The sequence below is a fragment of the Fukomys damarensis genome, unplaced genomic scaffold (genome assembly GCF_012274545.1).
Source record: "Fukomys damarensis isolate Sample0158 unplaced genomic scaffold, DMR_v1.0_HiC HiC_scaffold_16, whole genome shotgun sequence".
Classification (NCBI taxonomy): domain Eukaryota; kingdom Metazoa; phylum Chordata; class Mammalia; order Rodentia; family Bathyergidae; genus Fukomys; species Fukomys damarensis.
Window position 1 is genome coordinate 135,870,000 of NW_022900928.1, and position 5,834 is coordinate 135,875,833.

The window sequence follows — 5,834 nt, forward strand, 5'->3', positions numbered from 1 at the left end:
GGAAGTCCAGAAAGGCAAATGCTGAGGCGCGCCTTGTGTGCGCGTCTCAAGTTTTATCTTCAAGGTGGGAATCTAGTTAGCTGTTGATGTTCTTACTGGACAAAGGTCTAGAAATCATCCCAAGCCAGTGGAAAGCCTACTAAGGGAAAACCGCTGAAAGTGGGGCCTGGACCGCACCCCAGTACATTACACAACCTGGATTCTGAGTATTTTTCCATTTACACAGGTGGCAGCAACCACCGACATCTTTCAGGTCCAGTAATGGCTGTGAAAAACAGCAAAAATCATCGAAGGACATAATCTCAATACATAGTTTTGAGAAAGAATAGAAAGTTAAAATCCACAGGCCCAAATCTTTAAAGGGAGATTTTTCTAAATTTATTTTGGTTTTCCTTGTGGAAATATTTGATAACCAGGTTGTAGACAGCTATTGAAAAATGGGAGGAGGGTATATTTGAGGTAGGAAGGCATGGCGAAACTGTACCTGTGAGCCAAATAACTCTTGGGAGTGCCCGGACAGCGGAAGACATTTGTGGAGGGCTGCATCATGCCTGCTGGTTCTAAAGTCTTCAAAGTGGACATGCGCTGGTTACCCGGATCATTTTAAATTGCAGGAAAGGGCGGCTCATAGAAGTTGACTTGCCGGTTTAGGGTGACACCTTTGGGTATTTGCAAAGCCATTCACAACCCCTGCTTCTCTGTCCTTGCTTTGTGCACATGGTTATTACGCAGAGGCTGCTCATGAACTAGGTGCTGATGGTGCACTTTTCTGAACTGCGGGCTTCCTGCTCTTGCTGGCAGAACTGCTGTCAGTCCTTAGTAGACTTTCCTGTTCCTACTTAACTAATTCCTAAGGAGGAAGTTGATATATGGTTTTTGTTTGTTTGTTTTTTGTTTTTTGAGAGAGGGTCTCACTATGTAATTCAGACTGACCTGGAACTCACTGTGTAGACCAGAAGGATCGTGAATTCACACCGATCCTCCTGCCTCAGCCTCCCGAGTGTTGGGATTACCGGCATGCGCCACCACGTCTGGCTAAGTTATATTGTTTTATACCTGCCTTTGATCCCTTATCTACAAAATGGGTTTAAATTGTACTTACCTCTTAGGGTTGTTGTGAAAACTTTTTTTTTTTTTTTTTTTTTTTTTTTTTTTGGTACTGGGCATCGAGCTCAGGACCTTGCACTTGAGAGGAAGGCGCGGTGCCACTAAGCTAAATCCCCAGCCCAACAAAGGATCATTTTTAAAAAGCTGTTGAGGCAGTTAAGTGCTAGATCACTTGCCTTGCCCGTATGAGGCATTGAGTTAGATCCTCAGCCCTGGTTTGGGAGTATTAACAATATTCCCAGTAAACAGTTCCTAATAAATGGTAATGACTATTGTCAGGTAGACCAAGTAATCTGAGCAGATTCTGAAAACCCATCCCTGTTTACAAAAACAGTTGACTGATACAGGAAAAATGCAAGTGTGTGACCAGCCTGGGAATTTAGCCAGATTCTTAAAATTCAGAATAAAAAAATGAAAACAGATAAGGACGCAGCTCAGTGCTCCATAGGTTTAGTCTTTTGTACGGCTTTAAAAATTTTTTTTAAAGTCAATTGAAAGTGAATGAGGCATTGATTAAGCAGAGCTGTCATGCTTGGTGGGAAAGATGAGTGCTGCATTACCAAAACAAAATTATTGTATAGATGATTCCATGTATCCTGGTGAAATCTCCAGCCCCAAGGAATTCATTTTCCTCCTTTCTTTGCAAACACTTCTGCTTCAGTCACATCAGCGTATCATCTGTATTCAGACAGTAACAGGTTTCTTTTATTGCTACTTACTCTTTCAGTTCTTTTATGTTTTTCCATCACCCACCTACCTGTTAGCTTGCCAGCTTCCCCTTTTACTCAGTTACTGTGAGCTTTAGTGTTAGAGATAGAGACAGAACCCCACTGTAAAGTTGTGACTGTGGTCCTGTTCTCTGAGATGGGGATATGTAGTCATTTTACGGTAGTATATTTGTCAGTGTTGGGGTTTGGCTTTATCTTGGCAATGGAAGTTGAAAAGTTGAGGGTCCCATGGAGCTTAGTACGATAAAGTCAAATGTCTGATGTTTCCTGGGGGAGTGTTCACGTTGGTGGTAACTTTGGTGTTTTTGGAGAGCAGCTAGCAGTGTGTGATAAAGATTTTGATTTTGGAATTCCATTTTTGGAAACAATGTGATGGCAAACCTTATTATGTCCATAAGGTATACATGGATCGTGGCTATCCCATTCCTGTTCTTCCTTCCAATCAAAATTTAACCATTTTGATCCATATGCTTTAAAATATGCCTTAACCTAAAAGATGTGCAACTATGGTATTGTAAAAAATACATGAGGATGTGAACAGGATCAAGAGGGAAGTTATAGTAATGCAGGTGCTTCTACTACTGTTAGTTTATTGCCATTTTGAAATTCAGAAGCAGCCAGGCATGTGTGAGGGCCTGAGGCAGAAGGATCACAAGTTTAAACCCAGCTGACTTAGGGAGACCCTGTCTCAAAACGAAGATTAAAAAAAAATAAAAAGGCTGGAAATGTAGCTCAGTGCAGTGCCCTGGGTTCAGTCCCTAATACAAAAATAAAATAAATTCAAAAGCAGAAAGATACTATAGTGCTGTAGGATACAGTGGTGCATCTTATTTCATTTTATCTTTGCTCCTCAGCCTGTCTTCCTGATTGCTTCCCAGAATGTTTGGTCATGTCACAGCCCAGTTGCAAACCTCCGTGGGTTTGGTTCTATCCAGTAGCCTACTGGGTCCCTCAGAGCCTAGCTGCAGGCTGCCTCTCTTCAGCTATCTTGAGACCACACTTAGCTTTCCTGCCACACTTAACCTTTCCTGTACTGTGCCCCTTGTCCTTCTTGTTTCCTGCCTCCTGTGAGGCCCAGGCCCAGGTCCACTGTTGTGCTTGGGAGGCTGCTGCAAGACAGGCTAGCAGTGGTCCTTTCTTCTGTGTCTTCAGTGGGCAGATGGCATTAGTTGCTTCTTAAGTCATCTCATTTTCTGGGCTAACTTCTCTCTCAGTGTGCCCTGTGCATGCCATGGAATCAGGGTGGGGTTGAGGCCACCTGCAAGCTGAATAACCACCAACCTTTTTGGACCTGAGTTCCCAATCTGTAGGGTGGGCATGATGCCAACTGCGCAAAGCGTTGTGAGCAGGAATTGAGACAGTGTAAGCAAAAGGCTTGGCATGGGCCTCCTAGTAGTGGTGGTCACAAGTACCAGGACATTCAGAGGGCTTGACTGCAGTCTTTTTGGTGAGGCCATTCTCTTCCCCTCCACCTGCCAGGTTCCTTTCTGTCATCCTCATTTTACTTCATCCAGGGAACTGACCACACTATTTAACATATTGTCCTCTTTGTTTGGCCCACCATGCCAGGAGGAATTTTCTCTTGTATAAACTCCTGTGTCCCTAAGTGTTTTAGACTTCCTTAATTCAGAATAGATGTTCAGATGTTTGAGTGCATTAATTGTACCTTATTATAGGGACTAAACCATATACGGTACAGTTTTGGGGGAATGGAGACTCTTTAAGGAAAAGAATACATAGCTGGGTGTGCTTGGCTGTAGCCCCCCCTTACTCAAGTACAGATGTGAAAAAATGACCAATAATGCAAATATAACTAAATTGAGAAAAATAATACATTTACTAGTTACTTGACATACTTCTCTAATTACGTAACATACTTCTATAATACTTTTTTCTTAGTTGTGTATTTTTAATCACCTTTTTATATGATAGAGAATAGAGTTTATTGATTTCTCTATCATAGTTGCTGAATTTTTACTAAGATGTATATATGGGCCGGAGATGTAGCTCAATGGTGCCGTGCCTATCCAGAAAGTTCAAAGTTCTGAGTTCAACCCCTGGTACCCCTCCTCAAAGTTGTGTATAACATAAGATTTCATATACAGACATACTTGCTATTTCTAGTATTGCTCAGATTTGTGTCCTAGAAAAGCAATTTTTTCATTTTTAGTTTTGTTTTTTCAAGTTTTATTATTAGAACCTGTTCGTGTTTGCAGTACGTAATGATTACATTCATTGTGGGAAGTTGGTACATGTATGTAACATGTCATAATTCTTTATACTCCTACTTCCCTCTCTTCCTTCCCTCTTCCCTCTATCTTATGGTCCCCTTCCCCTAGTTCTGATTAATTCCATTTTGAACAATTCCAGTTTTATTATATGTGCTGCCAAATTGAGCACAGTTCTATTCAGGGAAGAAAATACATCTGAGGCATATTTTTAATTGTACTGCAGTATGATGACTTTCTCTCCTGACAGACATGGATTTCTGATTTGACTATGGAGAACTGACCTCTCTGACTGCAGTTTAACATATCTAGTGGTAGATTTCCTAAATGAGTGATTGGCTGCTTACATTTCAACCTTCTTTTCCACTCCCTGGGCATTTCCTGTGCCAGGTGCTATCAACCCTCTTGCTTTGCCTCCAGATCCCTGAACCTGCACCTGTGGCACAAAGTCCTGGGGACACTCGGTGTTGTGGTTCTATCCAAGGAGCCTCACCTGGCTCAGATGGCTGTAATCACTTAGGTGTGTGGAGAACAAAAATAGACTCCTGCCTAGGTATCCCTTAGCCAGATCCCAGAAATGCTGCCAATCTCCCTGGCACACAGGGTCTGAGAGAGACAAGGCAAAATTGCACACAGTGGAAAGAAGCAGCTGTCCTAATTTATTGCAATCAGAATATTTTTTGCTTAATTTTACAGAAGTAGATGACCATACAGACACTTTGCTTAGGGCTCTTTTTCGGGAACATGAAAGACTTCTGTATGAGAGGCTCAGAAACACTAGCTTCATGAACCACACTAGCTTTACACTCAAGCTGTGTTGTGGGTGCAGTTTCCTGGCCATACACTTGATGCCAGATTCCCATGAGGGCTTCAGCGGCTAGTGGGCATGTGTTTAGGAAGAGAGAAAGAATTTTAGAAATTGTTTAAATTATGAGGCTTTACTAAATCTTTTATCCCTTTATGATTACAATTCTCCTTTCTTCAGTAGTAGTTAATAAAAGAAAATTGGGGAAGAAGCCCAATATCTGAATAAGAAATCAGTCCCAGAGAATGTTACTTTTTTTTTTTTGTAATAGAAATGTTTTAGAAAGAAGAGCACATACAGCACTTCGAGGAGAACAAGTAGTTTGCTTTCTCTGGGAGGTGAGCAGGGGCGTGAGTGACCTGGAGAGCTGTTCTCAGTTAGGACTGGAAACCAGCAGTACTACAGGCAACTTCAGGAAACTGTCAGACTTCAAAGGTAACACACTCATCACTGAAGGCAAAAGTACAGAAAAGTACTTTGAAAAGTACAGAAAATTGGAAATAAGAAAATAAAAATTAGCCCTCTCCCCTCTCCCAGAGCTAACCACCATAAACATGAACATGTTGTAAAATGCATGGATGTGGAGCTTGGTCCAGGAAGTGGAGTAAGATACTTCACCCTGCGCTTTCTTTGACTGGGTGTGACTCTTGCACATGTGTTGAGAGCGGCTGTGGTGGACTCTGCTGAGGAAAGGGCAGCAGGCAAAGGGGAACAGAGTCCAGAGTTGGAAGCACCAGTACACCAACTGTTAGCTTTTTGTTTTCCCTCCAGCACTCCTTGGTCTTGAATCAGGATGCCCAAGCCTAGAGGTGGACACCAGGTACAAACAGGGAGAGTTGCAGGGAAGCCGTCTATTTTGGGCTCCAGGGAAAAATGCAGGAAAGCCACCATTGTTTCCCCCTCTTCTCCCCACCTCCAGTCATTCCTATGGCAGTTGCTTTTTTTTTTTTTTTTTTTTTTTTTTTT

The 5,834-nt window shown here is 42.2% G+C and overlaps 1 protein-coding gene across 4 annotated transcripts in view; it reads left to right on the forward strand.

Annotated features, from left to right (window-relative positions):
• The first annotated feature begins 5,227 nt into the window (after positions 1-5,227).
• The window catches only part of Farp2 (FERM, ARH/RhoGEF and pleckstrin domain protein 2), a 102,722-nt gene continuing 102,115 nt past the window's right edge, over positions 5,228-5,834 (forward strand). For all 4 annotated transcript variants that reach the window (XM_010606655.3, XM_010606657.3, XM_010606658.3 and 1 more), the window contains exon 1: positions 5,228-5,303. The gene's annotated coding sequence lies outside the window, so the exon portion shown is untranslated. The remainder of the gene's footprint in view (positions 5,304-5,834) is intronic.